This window comes from Meriones unguiculatus, chromosome 6, assembly GCF_030254825.1.
Source record: "Meriones unguiculatus strain TT.TT164.6M chromosome 6, Bangor_MerUng_6.1, whole genome shotgun sequence".
Taxonomy (NCBI): Eukaryota; Metazoa; Chordata; class Mammalia; order Rodentia; family Muridae; genus Meriones; species Meriones unguiculatus.
The window spans coordinates 104,912,392-104,936,972 of record NC_083354.1 but is presented as its reverse complement, the minus strand read 5'-3'; positions in this window follow the sequence as shown (position 1 = coordinate 104,936,972).

Below are 24,581 nucleotides of genomic sequence, written 5' to 3'. Positions count from 1 at the left end.
AATAAGAAACTTAGAATAGCTAAAACAATCTCCTACAATCCCTGATCTCAGGTAAAAAAAAAATGCATGGTATTAGCTTAGAAACAGACTGGTGGATTAATGGAATCGAATAAAAGATCCAGAAATAAACCCACACACTTACAGACACCTGATTTTTGAAAAACATGTCAAAACCATACAATGGATGAAAGATAGCATCATCAACAAATGGTGCTGATCTAACTGCACGCCTACATGTAGAAAAATGCAAACCCATATTTCTTACCCTGCACAAAACTAAAGTCCAAGTGGATCAAAGACCTCAACATAAAATAAGACACACTAAACCACTTAGAACAAAAAGTGTGGAAGAGCCTTGAACTCAATGGACAGGAGACAACTTCCTGAACAGAGCTCCAACAGCACGGGCTCTAAGATCAATCATTAACAAATGAGACTTCATGAAACTGAAAAGCTTCACTAAATCAAAGGACACTGTCATCTGAACAAAATGACAGTCTACAGACTGGGATAGGATCTTCACCAACCCTATACCTGACAGAGGGCTAATATTCAGAATATATAATGAACTTGAGAAGTTAAACAACAACAAATCAAGTAACCCAAATAAAAATTGGGGTAGAGCTAAACAGAGAATTCTCAATAGAGGAATATCAAATGGCAGAGAATCACTTAAAGAAATGTTTAGTGTCCTTAGTCATGAGGGAAATGCAAATCAAAACGACCCTGAGATTTCACCTGACACCCATCAGAATGGCTAAGATCAAAAACTCAAGTGACAATACATGCTGGACAGGACGTGGAGAAAGGTGAAACTCTTCCATTGCTGGTGGAAATGTAGACTTCACTTTGGAATGTACATTCACTTTGGAAATCAATATGACACTTTCTCAGACAATTAGGAATAGTGCTACCTTATGATTCAGCTGTACTGCTCCTACACATATACCCAAAAATATGCTCAAGTATACAAGGACATTTGTTCAACCCTGTTCATAGCAATTTTATTCATAATAGCCAGAATCTGGAAACAACCCAGATGTCCCTCAATGGAGGAATGGATACAGAAATTGTGGTACATTTGAAATAATGCTCAGCAATTAAAAACAAGGAAATAAAGCAGTTTGCAGTCAAATGCTGGGAACTAGAAAAGATCATCCTGAGTGTGTTATCCCAGAGGCAGAAAGACACACATGGTATATACTTACTTATAATTGGATCTTAGACATATAATACTGGATAATAATACTGAAATCTAAACACCTAAAGAAGCTAAGCAAGAAGGAGGACCCTGGGTAAGATGCTCAATCTTCATTCAGAAAGGCAAACAGGATACACTTTGGGAGATGGAGAAAACAGGGAATAGGATAGGAGCATACCACAGAGGGCCTCTGAAAAATTCTACCTAGCACAGTATTAAAGCAGATGCTGATATTCATAGTCAAACTTTGGGCAGAGTGCAAGAAATCTTATGAAAGAAAGGGAAGATAGAAAGACCTGGAGGGGACTGGAGCTCCATAAAGAGAGCAACAGAACCCAAAAATGTGGGCAAAAAGGGTCTTTTCTGATACTTGGTACTCCAACCAAGGACCATGCATGAACATAACCTAGAACCTCTGTTCGGATGTAGCCCATGGCAGCTCAGCATCCAAGTGGGTTCCCTTGTAAGGGGAACAGGGACTGTCTCTGACATGGTCTCAGTGTCTGGCTGTTTGATCACCTCTCCTGAGGGAGTGCAGCCTTGTCAGGCCACAGAGGAGGACAATACAGCCAGTCCTGATGAGACCTGATAGACTAGGGTCAGATGGAAGGGGAGGATGCCCTCCCCATCAGTGGACTGTGGGTAGGGAATGGGAGGAGAAGAAGGATAGAGGGAGGGCAGATTGGGAAGGGATGAAGGTTGAGGCAACAGCTCAGATACAAAGTGAATAAATTGTAATAAATAAAAAAATAAAAATAAGTGGACATTTATTTTAAAAAATAAAAAATACAATACAATAATATCTACAATAATACCTCTGAGGATGCTGCGCCCAATAAAGTTGAAGAATGTTGTATAAGCTGAGCACACAGTGGGGGCTCAGGAAATATTAGCTAATATTATTACCTTAGTCTCAATGGGTCACCCGTGGGCAATGTTTCCTCCATTGCATCTACTAAACAACATCTTCATCTTCTCAATCAATTTACAAATAAAATGTGAAGGAAAAGCACCCAATATTTTATACTGTGATATTATCTATCTATCTATCTATCTATCTATCTATCTATCTATCTATCTATTATTTGTTCACTTTTTTGTTTTTTGAGGCAGGGTAGAGTAGTCTTAAGACTACTTTACATACTCTAAATTGTAAGTGTTTTAAGAAAAGTCAGCTAACACTGTGAGCACTATATTACTATGAAAATGTACACAACATTTTCATTTTCTCCTTCTCTCTTATTATGCCTCTAAGGAAAAAAAATCTATGAAGTAGTCCATTCTTTCACTGAACCTAAAAATTTGTAGTAAGATAATCAGAGAGGATGTCAGCCCCAAGGACTTAGTAAAGCAGTTGTATGACATCTTTAGCAAATCTTGTGAGTTCTCCCAAGGCCTTTAACGACTGTTAAAGAGGAGAAATAGATCTAATATCATTGTGAAAGAATTACAACATTTAAAAACTACATTTAGAAAACTGCTAATTTATAATGAGAACATTTTAACAGGAGAGATATATGGGAGGGAAGAAAGGAAAGAGCAATATGTTATAATTATATTATAATTTAAAAAAACAGGTAAATAAAGAATATATAGTTTATCTGTATGTACCAGCTGTTGTAATAACAAAGGTGAATTTCTAAAATAGGTAGTTGTCCCATTGTAATCATGCTTTACTACCTTACTGAATTTCAAAGTAATCTTGATATAATTTTTAAAATAAAATATTAAATTAATTTTAAAATAGTTTTTTAGAATTTTAAAGTAATTGTGTTGTGTTATTCAGACAACTTATATGGATTAAAATACCATTAGCTATTTTCCAAGTTGATTTTACCTTGTTTATGTTGTTTTTAAATTATATTCTGTATTTGACTTTTTATTTGGATACTTTCTTACCTTACGGGGTGATGTTTCTATTTTATCAAAGCATGAAAAATTAACTTCCTAAAACCAGCTAAAAACACGTTATTAGGGGCAATTTTCATGTAATACAAAATTTTTAGAAGAAAATATAATTATAATTGTCTATAAAACCAAATTTTTATTTAATGAGAATCTTCTTAATACTTATGAAACTTAAAATAAAACAATAAAATGAATTAATACTTTTACAGATCACTCTGATTTTTTTTTTCCATCACGGTTGCACTAGGCTATGAGAAATTAATAGCTTCCCCCGAATCATGTTTTGTTGCCAAGGGCATTTTCTGTGATTTCTCTCATCAATATTCTCTTAGTGTGGGGGGACAAGGAGATGAGCGACCCTGAGGGAAAGAGGCAACCTGGTGAGCTCTTCAGTCCTTGGAGCACCTGTTATCCACAGATTTCAAAGCACTTAATCCGGTTTGATGGTCCTGTGAGTTAAGAAGTGCTTTACTACTTGGCTGTGAACCTGTCATAGGTCTCCAGTAGATTACTGGAAAATATAACCCCTGGGCTATTTTTCCTGATGCCCAGGTCAACGTTCAACTCAAGAGACAACACTTAAGCCTTGGCTGACAGGGGATTGGGTGCTGATAGCTACGATTGCCGGTAACTGATCTTCCTATTTCCTGTTTACAAGCACAAACCTTGCAAAATTAAATACCTCACACTGCAGGATCTTTGTGGATGGAGAATTACCATCTTTCACAGAAATCTGAATAATTTAAGGAGCATACGACTGTGCCATGAACAATTGAAGTTGAAAAGAAATAACTTTAAAAGCCTCGTGATAAGATATAATTTGGAAGAGCTGTATTAAGAAGGAGCCACTTGTAAGACATTTATAGGCTTTGGCTTTGTAAAAGAACTTCGGAATTGACCACATTTGTTAGGGAATGGGAATTTATTTTCCTGTGTTCAATGAGCATTTCCTGGCAGGCATACTGTGCACAGGCTGCAATGAGCTTCAGTTGGAGGGCTTTTGCATTCCCTTCCCACTGAGTTGAAAGCCTTCTTACAGTCCCTCAAGTGTGTTTCTTTCCCCATGGAGGATGTCTTTGTTGAAAATTGCTTCCTCTACTCTTGATTATTGAATCAGATATTATATTCAGTTCTTCAACACTTTCTAAAGTGTTTGTAAAAAATAAAATATAATGAATATGATTCCTCCTTACATTTTGATGGCTATATAGAATCCAGTGAAGCTAAGCCAGGTTAGGAAGGCAGATGTTAATGAACTGACTTTCCTCTCTCCCTGTAATTTCTACATCAATACCACCACCATTATAACACTCTTCCTTCCAACACTAACTTTGTATCTCAATAGCCAACACCATTCCCATGTCTTCTTTGTATAGGTATTTTCAGCTTACTGGAGTCCTTTAGACCAAAGGTACTTTTCCTACAATTCTCAAGCACACCTGTGCCCTATAGTATAAAATTTTAATCTTCTTCTTTTTGTTTAGTCATTATTAAAATAAATCGGCCCTTGGAATATTTCTCTTCTTTTAAATCAAAGTGTGTGATAGAGATATGAAGCCATACATACCTGCCCTTTACATATTTCAGATTCAAACTGTCAAGATTGAACAAGCTCCAGCACTAGTAGGGCAGGTCTACTTTACTCAGAAATATACTATTCATTGTGAAAATACGGACAAAATGCACTGTAACTGCATCCTAATACTTTCATTGTCAAGGACTATCTTAACAAAATTCATCTGCTCAAAACAATTAACTTTAGTTATTGGATTATAAATTTAGAAGAAAATCTTAAAAGTATGCCTGCCAGCCTCTATGTCACCTCCCTCTTCCTACAGTTTGTTCCCTGTCAAATGAAGACATTATCACCTTAAATGGCTTGGTCTATCCTGTGTTTTTTACAGGTTACACAGAAGTTTTGTATTACTATTACTTATTCATAATCAAAGATGTGCTGAGATCTTATGTGTCATAACTTCTGAATTCTAAGGGTTTTGGTTGAGAAAGACATTCATTCTATTCATTCACCTGACTAAATGGAATTATGGAGCCAGGCATGATGATGCATGCTGTAATCCTAGTACTGAGGAGGTCCAAGTACGAGGGGTAGGAAGTCTGTGGTTCCAAGGCAAGCCTGGGCTACATCATATGACCAAATTCAAAAATCAAGACAAATGAACATATATATATATATATATATATATATATATATATATGTGTGTGTGTGTGTGTGTGTGTGTGTGTGTGTTCAATTGCATATTATGATACTTATTAAAACACAGAGAAATATATTTAATTGGGCATCTGGTTTGTTTTGGAGTTAATTCTTAGTCTTAGTGAGAAAGAAAAAACTTGATCAGAGATGGAAGGAATGATAAAATTAGTCAATTTAGGAGTGAGGATTTCCAAAAGCAGAGAATGAATTCTTGGTATTCAGGTGTCACAGGAAATGGATTGAAATGTGTCTAAGCTGCTAAAGGAAAAAAAATGTGGATTTAAATGAGAAAATAGCAGGTCTGGAACAAAAGTTGATTCAGTTGAGTTAATTGTTTCTGCTACTGAAGGATATTTTCCGCTCCCTCTATCCTTTCACCTGATAGTGTTTGAAGAAATGGCTGGGCTTTCTCTGGCTTAAGGACAATATAGAAGGTTTGAAATCATTGTGTGCAGAAGAGCAAAGTTGCCTGATCAATGAATGCAATATGATTGCCAAGAAAGAATCAGCTTGCCATAGATATTGGTGATTGGACAAAGGAGTCAATATGTGCTCGTGTGTGTGTGTGTGTGTGTGTGTGTGTGTGTGTGTGCTCACGCACGTGCATGTGTGTGCATGTGCGTGTGTGTTTGTAGTTGTAGGTGTGTGTATGTGTATACAGGAGTGAAGACTAAAGGTCAGCATCAATTTTCCCCCCACCATGCTCTGCTTTACTTCCTGAGATAGGTTCCTCACTAACCTGAAACTCACTGACTGTATTAGCTTGCACGACCAGCAGACCCCAGTGAATCTCTTGTCTCTGCATCCCCAGTTCTGGAATTACAAGCACATGCTACCACATCTCACTTTGACACTTTTAATGTGAGTTTGTGGGATAGTCTTGGCTCCTGGCTGGCAAGGACTTTACCATCAGAGCCTTCCCACCAGCCCTTCACTGTTGTGTTTTAACACTTAGCAGAGCCCAGCTGCCTGGAACCAGAGTGGGAGGTGAAAGATAATAGAGATCATTCAAATTGTGAATTTTTTTCAAGCAAATAAAATGCAAGGGCAGAGATGGAAAGTACACATGTATTATCAATCAAATGGTTGCCATCCTTTCACGTAAAGTGAGTCTGGATAGAGAGAGGAGTAAAGTACTGCACTTACTAACCACATACGTAGTGGAAGGGCCAACACATCTATGTTTTCATCTGTGAACATTTTAATGTATAGGTGTGGTTAAATAATAGTTAAAAAAAATTGCAAAAAACAGAATAAGTGAGAAAAAAGAAAGCCAAATTATTGCAACAAGAAAGGGCCAGCCTGAAGAGTTTGGAGAAGAGCAAAACCCACTGTTTGGGAAAGTGTAAGGCCATGGGAAAGGATGGGGAAAAGAGGTTTTGAGAGGTCTAGAGATTGAGTTTGGGATAGACACACACAATACCTGTAGCATTCACAATCTTCCAGGGCGACTGCAGAAATTGTTCTAAGGGAAAAAATTGTGACCTAAGTGCCAACATTTTCAACAAATGTAACATCTGGGAAGCTGGCTCTTGACAGACATGATTGTGAGAATCAGAGTGGAATAGATCAGGCTCACAAAAGCAGAGTTTCATTATAAAAGCATAAGGGAATGATTGTCTGCAGATATTGACAGGAACAGTTCATAAAGGGAAAAGCAATTTTGTAATTCTTTCTTTTAAAAGAAAGTATGGTTTTCATGATTTTCTCATAATTTGTCATTAAAATACATTCTTTTGATTTTCACATAATTAAAGGTGGAATGTCAGTTTTGGCTTAAGGCCTAAAATGTCCTTTTAAAACTTGCCTGCCTTTCAAAATTTCAGTATTACAGAAAGAGCATTGTTTTATGTGTAAGTACACACATATAATTTCTGTAGGTAGAAAAACCATTGCGTAACATCAAACCATAGCAGATATTTGATATTACACTGAAACCTGCAATTGCTTAAAGATGAAGAAAGTACATTTGGGTCTATCTTGTTACTACCCAATTTTAATCATAGGTCCTCAGAAGCTGAGGCACAGAGATTAAAAGTTTTGGGACTTAGCTACATTGAAACTCCCTATGTTCCAAAAACATCTAGAGTAAAATGTGAGAATAGGATTTTTTTAAAAATATAAAGATTATTATAAGCTGCATTGTCCATTTTCCTATATTAGAATGGTAGGTTAATCACCCTTTAAATGAACACTAAGTTCTTTGATTGTGAAGCCAGTACAAGAATCATGTGAAATGACTGAAATGGTCTGCTCTACTGTGGCCATCTGTCTCTCTGTGCAACAAAGGTCACAGCACAGGGCCTTGTCAATGTTTAAAATTTTTTTCACCTCATTAAAAAAAAAAAATGCTCTTAAGATTTTTAGTTAGCCTTCTTATTACATAGTAAATATGACACTTCCCCATTCCTATTTTAATTATTTAACTTTAAAATATTTGCAATTAAATTTGCAATTCTAAAATTGACATCAGTGTTAAGAAGGTACAGGAAGAACATTGCTCTTTCTTAGAACCTCGGTTCTGTCTGGAATCTATACTCATTTCCTGAAAGCATGGGCAGGTGAGGAAATGTCTATGCATTTTTAATGTAACTTAAGAGAGATTCAAATTGTAGTATAGTTTTAATTTTAAGAAGAATCATGTTTACTATAAATCTTATTTTTATTCCACTGAGAAAAAGAGAAAAACAGGCAGTGCATACATATAATATTCTTATGAATAGTTAATACCTTAAAATATGTCCAAAATTTGAGGGGATTCATATATTGCTTTCCTCAGATATATTTTGTTGATGCATAAAAGAAGACTGTACTAATAAATGTCTCTTGAATTACACATGGTGTAAGAAAATGAAAGCCTTTGGGTTATGAATCTTGGATTTAAAGAGGCAATCATCAAATATTTAACATGAAAATGCAGTAACACATGCTAGCTGTCATGTGTAAGTTTGGTGAATGTTGTGACAAGGATTTTTAAACATTCATAGTTGTAGCATTTTTATGAAAATATTCATTAGTTCAAACACGCATTCATATTTGGCAAACTGAAGTTTTAATCATAGTAGGTAGGTGCCTGAGAAAACTGGTAAAAGCATAAAACAATTAGTGAAAGGTATAGCAATAATATTTAAATTATATATTATATGACATACATATCTGTATATTGTCATATATTCCATTTAATTTAATGCATAAATCAGATTTTTATAATTGTGATGTTGCCAAAGTCACAAAATGTGAAAAATGGAATAGGCTTGTACAGATTATCATATTCAATAGATCTCAATATTTGTTTTATGTGAATTACTTTTCTGCTGATAAAATATACCAATATATTATACAGCTTTCATATGATAATTGATAAAACCTTATATTTTCCTAAAAATCATTACAAAATATAAACAATGAAATTTTTAATATCCATATAGATAAGATCTTATCAGATTTGTTTTGAAAATAAAAGCATTTTCGATATCTGTAATAGTTTTGACTATCATAATACAGTATACTTCTACAATCCCTAACCTTATTTTTTGAAGAAACTCTATTCATTTAAATTTTTTGAAGGTGAAAAATTGGTTTTTTGTTAAATCTAGTTATGTATAATTTGTAGCAAATAAACTTTTGAATTAAAAAATACGTTGTATTATAAATTTAGAAGAAAAATTGTTTAATTATTTCTCTTAGTGAATTCAATTAACAATTAAAACAACTACACAAATTAATTTAAACAACTTTGTTATTCCAATATCTGAATTATTTAAAATCAGTTGAAGTCCATTGGAAGTGATCGGGTTATAAACATACTAAATAGCTAAGTGACCACAAACTGTCATGAATAATCACTTTAATTATCAACAAATCATAATATCAAAAAATGTTCCCCATATTTCTTCAGTAAAAATGTGATGCAGCTTGATTGATACTGCACTGCTCTTAGGTAGCCTGTCCTTAAGTAGCCTCTTTTTCCTGCCACCTGAGAGTTGTGAGTATCCAATTTCTGACACTGTCAAATCTTTTTCTGATTAGTCAGTTTGTCTGCCCCTCAGTTAGAGTTAGTTGTTTGGGATTAAAGGTGTGTACTAAGGGACTGTCTGTATTCCAGTTGGATCGCACAGACCTAGGTCTTTGGATGTGATCCTTTCCCAGAGTAGCCATATTACAGGATTAAAAATTTATCTAGCTGAGACTTCTAGAAACAGGGATCGTGGAGACTGAAGAGGACACCCTCTAACTAGGTAGGAATTCTAGTGGAGACATGGGAAAAGCAACTCACCCACAATAATTTTGATGCAAAATTTACCCTGCCCACAAGATATGCAGAGATATATATAGAGAAGAGATTAAGGGGATGCCCAAACAATTCCTGGCCCAACCTGAGACCTACTCCATAGGAGAGAACTAACCCCCTTTCCTCTTAGCACTGCTTTCATTGTGTCCCACAAGTTTGGGTATGTTGTGTCTTCATTTTCATTGAGTTCTAGAAAGACATTAATTTCTTTCTTTATTTCTTCCCTGACCCAGCTGTCATTTAGTAACAAGTTGTTCAGTTTCCATGTGTGTGTAGGCTTTTTGCTATTTCTGTTATTGTTGAGGTCCAGCTTTATTCCATGGTGATGAGACAGGATATAAGGGATTATTTCAATCTTCTTGTGTCTGTTGAGGCTTGCTTTGTGACCCACTATATGGTCTATTTTGGAGAAAGTTCCATGAGGTGCTAAGAAGAAGGTAAATTCTTTTGTGTTTGGGTGTAAGGTTCTGTAAATGTCTGTTAGGTCCATTTGATTCATGACCTCTGTTAGAGACATTGTTTCTTTGTTTAGTTTTGTTTTGTTGACCTGTCCTTTGTTGAGAGTGGGGTGTTGAAGTCTCCCACTATTAGTGTGTTGGGATCTATATGTGGTTTAAATTTTATCAATGTTTCTTTAACAAATGTGGGTGCTCTTGCATTTGGGGCATAGATGTTCAAGATTGTGATGTCTTCCTGGTGGAATTTTCCTTTGATGAGTATGAAGTGTCCTTCCCCATCTCTTTTTATTAATTTTGGTTGAAAGTCTATTTTATCAGATATTAGAATGGCTACTCCTGCTTGCTTCTTGGGTCCGTTTGCTTGGAAAGTTGTCTTCCAACCCTTTACCCTCAGGTAATGTCTATCTTTGTGTTTTAAGTGTGTTTCTTGTATGGAACAGATTGCTGGGTTTTGTTTATATATCCATTCTGTTAATCTGTGTCTTTTTATTGGAGAGTTGAGTCCATTGATATTGAGAGAAATTAATGACCAGTGGTTGTTAGATCCCTTGATTTTGATGTTGGCTGTGGTCATAAGATTGTGTGCTTGGTTGCTTTTTGTTTTACTGTAGTAAGGTTAATTATTTCCTGTGTTTTCTTGAAAGAAGCTAAATTTTTTGGGTTGTATTTTCCCTTCCAGTGTCTTCTGTAATGCTGGATTTGTGTGTAGGTATTGTTGAAATTTGTTTTTGTTATTGAATATCTTGTTTTCTCCGTCTGTGAGGACTGAGAGCTTTGCAGGGTATAGTAGCCTGGGCTGACATCTGTGTTCTCTTAGGGTCTGCATGATATCTGTCCAGGCCCTTCTGGCTTTCATAGTCTCTGTTGAAAAGTCAGGTGTGATTCTAATGGGTTTGCCATTATATGTTACTTGGCCTTTTTCCCTTGCAGCTTTTAGTATTTTTTCTTTGTTCTGTATACTTACTGTTTTGATTATTATGTGGCGGGAGGATTTTCTTTTCTGGTCAAATTTGTTGGGTGTTCTATAGGCCTCATGTATTCTTATTGGCCTCTCCTTTAACTTGGGGAAATTTTCTTCAATGATTTTGTTGAAAATATTTTCTGGGCCTTGGAGAAGGGAATCTTCTTTTTCCTCTATACCTATTATTCTTAGGTTTTGTCTTTTCATATTGTCTTGCATTTCTTGGATGGTCTGTGTCAGGAATTTTTTGGATTTAACATTTTCTTTGACAGATACATCGATTTCTTCCATTGTATCTTCTACACCTGAGATTCTTTCTTCCATCTCTTGTAGTCTGTTGGCTATGCTTACCTCTGTAGTTCCTGTTTTCTTCCCTAGATTCTTCCTCTCCATTATTTCCTCCATTTGTGTTTTCTTTAATTTTTCCAATTCTATCTTCAGGTCTTGAGTTGTTTTGTTTACTTCCTTCACCTTTCTGATTGTACTTTCCTGTTTTTCTTTTAGTTCCTTCAACTCTGTTTCTTTTATTTCATTCAGTGCTTTCAGCATTTCCTTTCTAAAGGCCATAAACTGTTTGGCTGCAACTTCCTCTATTTCTTTATGGATGGCAATATTCTGTTTGAGTTTATCTTCCTCTATGTCTTTACGTATCTTATTTGTTTCCTCTGTTATCATCTTCATGACCATAGTTGTTAGGTCATCTTCTTGGATTTCAGTTATGCTGGGGTGTCCAGGGCTACTTGCCCCTGGGTAACTGGGTTCTGGAGATGCCATATTGCTCTGTCTTTTGTTGCTTGAGCTTTTATGCTGGCCTCTACCCATTGTACTATCTTAGGTGTTTGGGGTTATTTTCTGGTGGTTCCTAGGGATCCTGTGGTGGAGAGAATCCCCTTGGCAGAAAGCTGGTTTTTCCTGAAGGAAGTCTTCTCAGCTTTTTGGGTATAGTCCCTGGATGGCTGGCATTTTTTTTCAGGAGTTGCTGCTGCTCACCTCAGGGATAGAGACCTGAGTGGTAACTGTGGTCTTTGTGAGAGGGTTCTCCTCTCACCCAGGGAAGTCCTGAAGACAGCTGCCCTGTTTCTGGATTTCTTGCTGTAAATTTAATGATCAGCTGCTGTGACCCAGTTGGACATCTGGCGCGAAGCAACTGTTTGTGCCTGTGTCTGGAGCATAGCTGAGTGATGGTGGCTCGGCCCCGCCGGTCTGTGAGACTTTTTCCAGGGAAGGATTGGGTGATTTAAGTCAGTACAGTTTCCTTCCTTCTCTGTGGATTCTCTGAAGACAAGGACTCCCAATCTCTTTTTTTGCCCTGGTGCGCACTGCTCAGTCTCTGCCAGCTGTCTGGTGCGCAGAAACTGCCTGTGTCTGCCTTTCGGGCCTTTGGGAGCCTGAGAGTCTGCCTAAACTGGGTAATTTTCCCGAGACCTTTTCGGGGTGGGGGTGTCGGCTGAGTGCTCTGAGATCAGACCAGCCATTTCCCTCCCTGTGTGTTTACACCAGACAGTGAAACTCCTTCGCTGGTGCCCTGGTGCCCACAGTTCTACCTGAGGCAGGGAATCAGGCGCGCAGGCAGGGCTCTGTGCTGGAGCCTGGGTCCCCAGCTCTGGCTCCGGTTTGGCTCCTGGGGCGCCCGTGGAACCCGAGTCTTTTCCAGGGGATGTCTGGGTGACCTAAGGTCGGTCCCAATCGTTTCCTTCACTGTAGGGTTATCTCTGGACTGAAAATTCCAGTCTCTGATAGTGTGATGCACACGGTTTAGCCTGGGACCGTGACCAGAGACACTGGTATGTAGTTCTGGGCTGAGGCTGGCGGCCAAGCATCTGGCGGAATCTGGATCTCTTCTGCGGTTTAGCCGGGTGAGTTAAAAGCTGATTGAATCCCCCACCGTGGGGTATCCTCTCACCTGAGACTGTGTTTTATGGCCGCGAGTTCTGATTGCTGGTCACTGTGCTGATCCTGCTGTGCTGCTGGTCAGAATGAGAGTCCTCCCGGTGCTGCCATCTTGCCCCATCCTCTTCGGGTGTTGCTGTTCTTTCTGCTCCTGTAAGGAACTCCTCATCAATATTCGTATAAGTAAACCCAGTAACATTCACGGTTCACCAAGCTGGACTTTGGTGCCATACATACTTTGGTCTGTTGATAGCTCCCTTATCTGGGGTGAATAGACTTCTATGTTTGTCTCCCGGAAAAGTCTAATCACACACAGCCTTTATTCTGCCCTTCTAGAAGAAAAAATAGACGTATTTAGTTCTAATCTCTAAATATGTAGTCCTTTACTCATATATTCATGTACTTCGCAGACCCATTCAGAGAACTTTCTCTGAACGGTGGTTGATAGTTTACACAGTAATTTACAACCAGTCAGAATGCAGGTTATTACTATCATTGGGGGCTTGTCTTCCAATGGGACTTCTACATCACATCTCTCCAAAGGTCAGGGACCATCACAAAAGAGGGAGTGGAAAGATTGGAAGGACCAGTCAGAGAGCACTGAAGAGGAACAAGGTCTTCTGAACATAACAGAACCACTGCACTCATGACCTCACAGAAGCTCTGGTTGCCTGCACCAGACCTGCATAGGTTCAAACCTTACCAACATTCTAGCATTAGGGAAAGGGGTTCATGAGTTTTCACCTCTTACCCAGGAGCTATGTGTGCATTAAATTTGTCCTTTCTGATTCACTGTCATTCTATGCATTTAGCAGCTCTGTGTTCGCTATTTTACACAACTGTTGCAATATCCATTGAACATGCCTCAGCTCTTTTTCTTTTCTCAGATTCTTCATCATGCTGTTTCCCTGAGAAAGCCCTGTAGTAGCTCACTAAGCCAGTCATCCCACTCCTATCCTTTCTTTTTTGTTTTCTACTGTTGTTCTGATGACATACCTGATGCATAATTCTTAAGGACTATTTCTTACAAACTGCCTTACATATATCTCTTTTGAAAATTAAAATAAATCATTTTCTCATAGAACATATCCTGATTAGAGTTTCCCTTCCTCTTCTTCCAGTTTCTTCCCACCTTCTTTCCTCCAAATCCATACCCTTTTTGTCTTTCAGAACAGGCTTCTAAGAGATAACAGCCAAACATGACCAAAAAATAAAATAAAATAATAAAATAAAATGAAGGAAAGCAAAAATTTTCATATGAAAGTTGGAAATAGCAACTCAACAGGAGGAAAAGAATCTCAAGAGCAGACAAAAAAGTCAGAGACTCACTTGTTCTCATTGTCAGGAATTCCATAAAATATACTAAGCTAATATCTATAATACATATACAGAGGACCTGGTCTAGACCCATATAGGCCTTGTGCTTGCTGCTTCTGTCAACTTCCTTAGTTGATTCAGAGGGCCCTGTTTCCCTGTTTTCCTCCATTCCCTCTGACAGTAAAAGTATTTCTATGTCCTCTTTCTCAGGATTCACTGAGCTCTGAAGATTTGATGGAGACCTCCAACTTAGATTTTTCTCTGCATAATGTCTGTCTGTGGTCTCTATATCTTTCAAATCTGCTGCTGGAGGAAACTTCTCTGATTGTGCCTGGATAAGGCACTGATCTATGTGTATAGCAGAATATCATTAGGAATTATTTTATTGATTTTTTTTTTTGATCAGTCTTGTTTGGTTTTAACCTAGGTCTCTAGGCTATCTTGTCTCCAGTTCTTGGTTACTCAAGCAGTGTCAAGTTTTGGTTCTTTATCATGGAGTAGGCTCTAAGTCAAATCAGATATTGGCTGGCTACACCCACAAGTTCTGTGCCAACATTGCCCTAGCATGTTTTGCAGGCAGGACACATAGTAGATCAAAGGTTTTGTGGCTATGTCAGTATCCATATTTCTCTTTTGGTAGCCTACAGAGTCCCTTCCCTCACCAAAGAGATTAGAACATAGGGATGAGGGCTCCATGTAGGTCGGTAGGGCTCCATGTAGTCCATCAGCTTGACTTTTCCATGTTCAGTGAGTTGTGTGGATGTTGTACTCTGCAGTGGTGTTTTGCTGTCAGTTTTCAGAGAGCAATGCTTCATCTTAGCATCATCCTGGGCAGTTTGGGAACTGCCCTGGGACCTCCTTGACCAAGAACTTAACTGAATGTAACCCACACCCATCAGTGGAATTCTTGTCTGGGTACAAGACGGCAAGCTGAAACTTCATATCTGCCATTACTAGGTCCTCATTAGGATCACTTTCTTAGGTTTAGTAAGTCTCCACTGAACTATGTTTCCACAACATCCTCCAGGTGACCCCAATTCCAGCAGTCTCTTCCTGCAATCTCTTCCTTCATCTTCCTACATGATCCTCCCAGCCTCACACACCCCTCCCATCTGCCCATAAAAACCTGCTCTATTCCCTCTTCCCAGAGAGACCCATACATACCTCCCTTCTCTGACTCACATCTCTGGATCTACAAATTGTAGCTTTTACCTTGATCTTTTTTATTTATCTCTCTTACAACGATTTTTGGTTCTGTCTCAGTATGTACACTTAACCCCAAAATAGACTTTGATCTTATTTTGTCTGAATGCTCTTGTTTGTCTTTGAATATCTCAAAATAAGACGTAATTATCTTGCTTCCAGGACACAATAATTTTAAATAATGAAAATATTAAAGTTATAGTGAGTTAAAGTCCATGTGCGTCAGACATCTTGTCATTCATTAAGGGGGAAACAGCAATTGTCCATATTTCATCATAGTTTGCTTAAAAGTTATTTTAATAGTGAAAATATAAATGAGGACAATGTTGCCTACTTTTCAGTCTCCTTCCAGTTTTCTTTCCTTCCTTATGATTTTCCTCCTTGTTGATGTATGTGTTTGATAGCAATTTGTATGTACTTATTTGTGTAGCTGATATATATGTGCGTAGTTAAGGTTTTTATCGCTGCAATGAAACTCCATGACCAATAAGGAAGTTGTGGGGGAAAGGGTTTATTTGGCTTCTAGTTCCACATTGCTGTTGCTACAGAAGGAAGTCAGGATGAGAACTCAAACAGGATAGGAACTTAGAGGAAGGAACAGATGCCAAGGCCACGGAGAAGTGCTGCTTACTGGCTTATTTCATGTGGCTTGCTCAGCCGGCTTTCTTATAGAACCCAATACTACCAGCCTACGGATGGCCCCACACACAGTGGGCTGGAACCGTCCCCATTGATCCCTAATTGATCACTAAGAAAATGCCTTATAGCTGGGTATCATGGAGGTGTTTCCTCAACCAAGCCTGCTTCCTTTCTGATGACTCTAGCTTATGTCAAGCTAACCCAGAACCTACCAGTACAACATAAGTCTTAAGTATTAGTATGCTGTTTTTTTAAAGTACATAAATGATATCTAATTCAGTAAGAAATTAATTTTATACAGGAAACCAAGTTATTGTTTTGATTTTGAGATTTGTAGATTATATCTTGCTCCTCTAATTTTCAATTTTCTGTTTTTTTAATGGTGTGGTGTGCTGTGTTTGTGTGTGTGTGTGTGTGTGTGTGTGTGTGAGTGCATGCACCATGGGGCATATGTGAAGGTCAGAGGATAACTGGAGTGAGTCAGTTCTCTCTTTCTTCATTGTTGGTTCCAGAAATCAAAATCACCTCCTTATTTTTAGTTGCAAAGGCCAGTAACTGGCAAGCCATTTTTGAGGCCATAACGTTTTCTCAAAAAGATAAATTTTAAACATCCGAGAGACTGAATTTATTTCCCAAATGCTTAATATCACCTTAGTTGCAAGACTATAGTTGACCACTTAACATTTTGCTATCAGTATAAACAAACTGATCTTTAAGGAGATTTTCCTTAACATTTGAAAAGTATGCCATTTTAACAATTGATTATTATCTATATATTGCATACTGTTCCTTAAATTCTAAATTAAGAAGAGATTTGATTATCACTCTAAATTAAGTTTTAAAATAATGAAAAGAAAATTGAGGCCCATAGAAGTTAGGGTGGGTAGAATTACTAGATAATAAATGATTTCAGTTTCTGAATTCCAAGGGCTCTTTGATTTATTGGTGTCCCATTGAAGGCCCCTCTGGGTGTAAGTGTAAAGAAATAAAGATTATGTATACATTTGCAATAGCCTGCTCGGTGTGTGCATGCGTATGCACAAGTACACACAGACACTGAAGATGCATATTATTTCAGCAGCGGGAAAAGAGTGAGCCCAAGTCATATCTAATTAAAACGAAACTCCCCAAAGAAATCTGCATAGTATTAAATTCTAGTTTTTCATATGTGTAATGAAAATTAAATAACTAAATTAGTATACACACTCTGGAGTTCATCTATCCATCAAAATAATTGTTTTTCTTCCTCTTTATTACATTAGTAATCAGTCTCTAGTAAGCAATTGACCTATCCTCAGCAGCATGTGTGCGTGCAGTGTTTCATTTTCTTGCCGTGAACCAAGGGGGTTTTATGCTAATTCAGTGCTCATCACCTAGTCAAAGCAATTAATATATTGATATTGCAGAAGACTTGCATAGATTCTGGGACTAGTACCAGTTGTCAAGGACACAGCTTTCTAGATAACCTGCAAAATGAATCTATTCAAAATGTTTATCAGTCCCTGTTTCTTTTTATCCACACGGCAAGAACTCTCTTAGCCAAACAGCATCTTCCGTTTGAATGCCATGCTGCCGGCTTTACCTCATGGGAAGGTTAGGGGTAACAGGTTTTTGGTTTTATAATTCATATGACCAGTTCGGTCTCTGTATTCAATGGCTTCAGCACAGCACTGTGGGCATTTTGGAAGACATGGATGTTTGCTACGCTGAGGTTTGTTTGTCCTCAGAATTTCGGAATGTGTAACACAGAATCCTTGTTCTTTACTGGCGGATACCATTAACACCTCCTCAACTTAGTTATGACCATCAAAACCACACAGATATACTGCTAAATGACTCCTGAAAATGGAGCAAAGGCAACAATCTTCCAGTTTAGGGCTGTTGACACAGACGATGCCATCTTCTGCTATCCCTTCACTTATTGTTGTATGTCTGATCAAACTTTATATTTGTCAAACACTAAAGTATGTTCTTTGTGGTTATGTCAGCACCTGTTAACGTAGGTTACAAATATATATGACATATATATATATATATATATATAAACACACACATAAATGTGTATTTCATATGAAAAATTAATTCAATTTGAAGTAAAAAGAAAGACAAGTAGATTTTTGTAACCAAAAGTCCCATTTCAAAAATAATAACTTCTTATCTGTTCCTTTTCATATTTCTCTTCATATTTCTGAAAACAGAAGAACAACGGTTCATGGACTTAGAGTACAAATAAAAGGCTTTAGTTGCATGAAAACAGTGGAGTGATGAAAGTACAAATGTCAAAGGCTGAGAAAGAAATTGGACACAAAATTATATGATGGTAAACAGCTGATAAACTCCTTTATTCTTATGTCTTGGAGGACAGACAATGCACTGCATAATATCTAGAAAATATTGATACTGTTGTAACTGCTTTAAATATGTAAGTGAGATTATTAATTGCTTTACATATATATAACAGCAACTATAGATTTGTCTCTTTGTAAAGGTCTTTCTGAATGCTGTTTATACTCCATTGGAAGGGAAATGTACATATTGGGTTCCTAAATGTAAAGGACAAACAAAACTAACTGATTCACTTGGTTCCTCAGCCAGTGATAGTTGCTTTGGCTGAATTTTCACCCATGCCTGTTGTTTTGCTAAGAGCATATGCAGACATTACAATCCAGAGTTTAAAGATCTAAATGTTCAGGTTTATAAACTGTGCACAGAGTAGTTATGGTTTCTGTTTATGCCAACCTGAAATTGATCAACAGCAAAGTCACTGAATTCCCATTAAGTGTGTGAAGCAATTAGATTAACAGAGAAACCACAGGCTTGATTTACAGAAGCTGTGATTAGTTCACCTCTCAAGGACTCCCAAATTGCAGAAGTAGAGCATGCTGGGAGGCAATGCATCTCTCTGCAGTGCTGACCACAGTCCAGGTGCAAATAGTCATACAGGAGCTTTCACCACTGTGAAGGAATGGGATTTCTGTGGTCTCCACCTAGTAGAATTATAGAAGCATGCTGCCATACCACAGTCTTACATTTTACAAAGAGGAACATAAATGCCAACAATTTCTCATCCTGCTCAACTCTCTATGATGGGCCCATAAGCTGGAAGGAAAGAAGCCTCTCTTTTCTTTATGTGTCATTAGCTCATAAAGGCAGAGAGAGCTAATAGGTCTGCATATCACACAGAAATCCCATATTCCAGATATACCAACAGAATTGAATTTGGGAGCACATAACACAATGAATACTTCAGAGAACAAAATGACAGTTTCTAGTTATCTCCAGTTTTGAAATATTAGCAGGACACCTGGCCTTTCTTTTTTAAATTAATTATTTTTAAATTAATTACAATTTATTCATTTTATATTCCAGCTGTAGCTCCCTCCTTTCTCCCCTCCCAATCCCATTCTTCCTCCCTCTTCTCCTCCCATTCAGTTCCCCAAGTCCATTGATAGGGAGGTCCTCCTCCCCTTCCATCTGACCCTAGCCTATCAGGTCTCATCAGGACTGGCTGCATTGTCCTCCCCTGTGGTCTGGTAAGGCTGCTCCCTCATCAGGAGGGAGGTGATCAAAGAGCCTGCCACTGAATTCATGTCAGAGACAGTCCCTGTTCCCCTTACTAAGGGACCCAGTTGGAGGCTGAGCTGCTCTGGTCTACATCTGCGCAGGGGTTCTAGGTCTTTCTAACGCTAAGCAGTGAACGGCGCTGAATGAGGAGCGGACTGCACGTGTTCACTTTGTGGGATGGGCTCTCATAGCCCAAACTGAGATGCTTCCCTCTAGCTTTCCTCTGGTTGAAATGAAGATGAAGCAGGGAACCAGGCTGTGCAAAGTGATTGAGGACAGGCCCCAAGGGAAACAGAGATGTGATAAGGAGCTTTGACCTTGGTGACGTTGTTGGACAACCGAATACATTAATTCTGAGTTTCCTGGGGGAGGTAAATCACTTCCTCTTACATACACTGCTTTTAAATTCTTCTTTGTCATACTCTGCTAAACATGTCATCTTTTTGCTAAACCTTTATATTATGAAAGATTTTCTTATAGTCTTGAGTTTTGCATATCAGTTTGTACTTAAGAACCAGGAACCAAAACACCAATAGCCAGCCCTGCGGATGTGCCCTGTAAAGTTGTTAAACTTTTGATGGATATACACAATTTTACCATGAAAGGACTTTTCAGTCTTTTCCTGATGTTTGGGGTGGGGGTGTCCCAGCAGGAAACTTGACCACAGGCATTTGTGTCTTATTGTGAAAATGAGGCTGGATGCATGCTGTCTACTCTGTGTTTCTATTTTTTCACATTTTACTTCAGTTTTAGTCAGTCTTCTATCTGAACTTATTACTCTTCAACCCATAACCTCTTGTTCTGTTTCTCCAATTTTACACTCTCCTCTCCTTTTTATGATGTTTAAAAAATGGAATTTTATTTGATGCAGGAATTCAAAGCCATTTAAAACACATTCCTGTTTTTGCTAAGCCTAAGATCTTCAAAACATATTCCACAAATATCTTTTGAACTTCTCTAACCGGAAACATACAAGAAGAATGCTGGGAAATGTAGTTTACTCTATCATCTTGACAGATTACAAATCCATAATGGCAGATCAAAGAAAGCTAAGTCTGTTATGTCTTGGGTCCTGGATAATTTCTCTCACTTTCTTCATCTTTCTCTGATGTTTTTACAAAAAGAGAAGGAAGGCAGAATTCTACCATTACGTCAAATTGTCCTACATTCCAGCTTCTGGTTGGGTTTTGGCCAGGGAAGTCCTGCCTTGAGGAATGAGCAGATGGTGATTCAGGCCACAGAAGCTATTTCACATTGTTTGCCTGCCTTCTTGGGATCTCTGCAGCACTGCATTTCACAATGTCCACAACTGCTCTCCAGATGATCTTTATTCAAATCCCCAGTTTGTTGCAAATTCTAGAGATAAGCGTTTGTTACCCTTCAAGTTGAGGATGATGGAGATCTACTTTGTCACTTATAGCTCTTAAACCCTTGCTGTGCTGAGCTAATGATTACAAATATCTGCTTTAATAAATGATTAATGAAACCTTTTAAAATGTAAGATAATCACTATCATTTATTTTTGCTTCTTTTTCTCCATTTCACTGTAACTTTTAATAGGATAGGTAAATAAATGTATGAAGTGGGAATTCTAGAAAAGACCATTAAACATTTTTTGGTAGTCATATATTTGAACTTTCTGGGTTTTTTGTTTGTTTGTTTGTTTGTTTTTTACAGGCATGCACCACTCATGTGCCTAGATCATAAGTTTAAACTTTGTTTATCATTCTTTTATTATCTTTTGTTATTTATTTGTTGTTAGTAGTATTTGAAATTACTCAACCCCACCCCATTTTAAGAAATAGATGCTAATCAATTATATTTTATTTTATTTTTAAAATATCAGTTACAGTTTATTAACTTTGTATCGCAGCTGAGCCCACTCCCTCATTCCCTCCCAATCCCTCCCTCCCTCCCTCATGTCCTCCCTGCCCCTTTCCAAGTCCACAGATAGGGGAGGTCTCCTCCCCTTCCATCTGACCCTAGCTTATCAGGTTTCTTCAGGACTGGCTGCAAACCTCTGTGGCCTAGCAAGGCCTCCTCCCTCGGGGTAAGGAGTAGGTCAAAGAGCAAGCCTTGAGTTCATGTCAGAAATAGTCCTTCTTTCCCTTACTAGGGTACCCATTTGGATACTGAGCTACCATGGGCTACATCTGAGCAGGGGTGTTAGGTTATATCCATGTATGGTCCTTGGTTGGAGAAATGGTCTCATAAAAGACCCCTGTGCCCAGATATATTAGGTCCTTGTGAAATTCTGCTCTCTCGAGGTCATACTAACTCCCCCTTCTTTCATATGATTCCCTGCACTCTGCCCAAGGTTTGGTTATGAGTCTTAGTATCTGCTTTGATACACTGCTAGGTAGAGTCTTTCAGAGGCCTTCTGTGGTAGGCTCCTGTGCTGTTACTTGTTTTCTCCTACATCCAATGTCCATCCCATTTGTCTTTCTAAGTGAGGATTGATCATCTTACCTGGGTTTATTTCTTGTTCATCTTCTTTAGATGTATAGGTTTTAGTATGTTTATCCTCTCTTATAGGTCTAGTACCCACTTATAAGTGAGTATATACTGTATGTGTCTTTCTGCTTCTGAGGTACCTTATTCAGGATGATCTTTTCTAGGTCTTACAATTTGCAGGTGATTTCATGATTTCTTTGTTTTTAATTGCTTATGCTAATCAATTTTAACATTGTGTTTTACATTGCACCTAATTTTGAAACACCATCACCAGAGCAAGCTTGAAAAGAAAGGGTTCATTTGGATTACACTTTCACATTACACTCTATCACTGAAAGAAGTACGTACAGGAGCTCATGCAGGACCAGAATCTGAAGGCAGGAGATGATGCAGAGTCCATGGAGGGGTGCTGCTTACAGGCTTGCTCATCATGGTTTCCTCAATCTGCCTTCTTAGAGAACTCAGATGCACAGCCCAGGGATGACACCACCCACAATGGTCTTGGTCCATTCTCATAAAAATTTTAAAAATTGCCCTGCAGCTGGATCTTATGGAGGCATTTTCTCAATTGAATTTCTCTCCTTTCAGATGTTTCTAGCTTGTGTCAAGTTGACATAACCAAAACCAGCACAACTGATCCCTTGCCAATTTGACATGCAAACATATTACTGTTGGGTCATAAACTTTCCGTTTTTATTTATCCCCAAGGTCATGAATATGAACATTACAATATAAAAAGTTTTAAATTTACAAGTCCCACTGTCTTTAAAACTTCAAATACTTAAAAAAAAATCCAAAAGAGGCTCAAGTACACAGTAAGTATATTTGCTCAACCATGTTTGTAGCAGCTTTATTTGTAATAGCCAGAAGCTGGAAACAGCCCAGAAGAATGGATGCAGAAATCGTGGTACATCTACACAATGGAATATTACTCAGCAATGAAAAATAAGGAAATAAATCATGAAATTTGCAGATAATTGGTGGGACCTGGAAAGGATCATCCTGAGTGACCTGACTCAGAAGCAGAAAGACACACATGGCATATACTCACTCATATAGACATGTAATATAGGATAAACCTATTAAAATCTGTACATCTAAAGAAACTAATCAAGAGAGAATACCCTGACTAAAATGCCCAATCTCCATCCCAAAAGGCAAAGAGGAAGGACATCAGAAGAAGAAGAAAACAGGAAATAAGCTAGAAACCCGCCATAGAGGGTCTCTGAAAGGCTCTGCCTCGCAGACTATCAAAGCAGATGCTGAGCCTGATGGCCAACTGTTGGGCAATGTGCATGGAATCTTATGTAAGAAGTGGGAATAGTAAGATCTGGAGAGGACAGGAACCCCACAAGGAGAGCAGCAGAACCAGAAATTGAACACAGGGGTCTTCCCAGAGTCTCATACTCCAACCAAATACTATGCATGGAGATAACCTAGAACCCTTGCACAGATGTAGCCCATGGCAGTTTAGTGTCCAAGTGGGTTACATAGTAATGGGAATAGGGATTGCATCTGACACAATCTGATTGGCCTGCTCTTTGATCACCTCCCCCTGAGGGGAGAGCAGCCTTACCAGGCCACAGAAGATGACAATGCAGCCACTCCTGATGAGATCTGATAGACTAATATCAGAAGGAAGGAGAGGAGGACCTCCCCTATCAGTGGACTTGGGAAAGGGCATGCGTGAAGAAGGGGGTGGGAGGGTGGGATCTGGAGGGGAGGAGGGAGGGGCGTATGGGGGGATACAAAGTGAATAAAGTGTAATTAATAAAAATAAAAAATAAAAAAATACACTTAAAAAATTCAGTCTTGACTCAAACCTTGGGCAGAGTGCATGGAGTCTTATGAAAGAAGGAGGAGATAGAAAGACCTGGAAGGGACAGGAGCTCCAGAAAGAGCCCAACAGAGAAAAACAAAGAAACAAAGAAACAAACAAACAAAAAACCTCAGCCCTTGTGGGCCTTGCAAAGACTGATACCCCAAACAAGGAAAATATATAGAGAGGACATAAAACCCAGGCTCAGATGTAGCCAATAGACTCAGTCTCCCAGTGGGTACCCTAGTAAGGGGAACAGGGAATGTCTCTAACATGAATTCAGTGGCAGGCTCTTTCACCTCCTATTCCAGAGGGAGTAGGCCTCTTGGCAGGCCACAGAGGAAGACAATGCAGCCAGTCCCGATAAGACCTGATGGGCTAGGGTCAGATATAAGGGGACGAGGTCCTCCACTATCAGTGGACTTGGGGAGGGGCATAGGGGAGAAGAGGGAAGGAGGGTGGGATTGGGAAGAGATTAGGGAGGGGTCCACAGCCAGGACACAAATTGAAAAAATTGTAATAAGTGATAAAATAAATACAAATTAAAATAGTCTTTTAATTAAGTATTTCTTTAAGTGTTTCTCTTCCATTTGATATTCCTCTGCAGAGAATTCTGTTTAGCTCTGTACCCCATTTTTTAATTGGATTACTTGATTTTTTT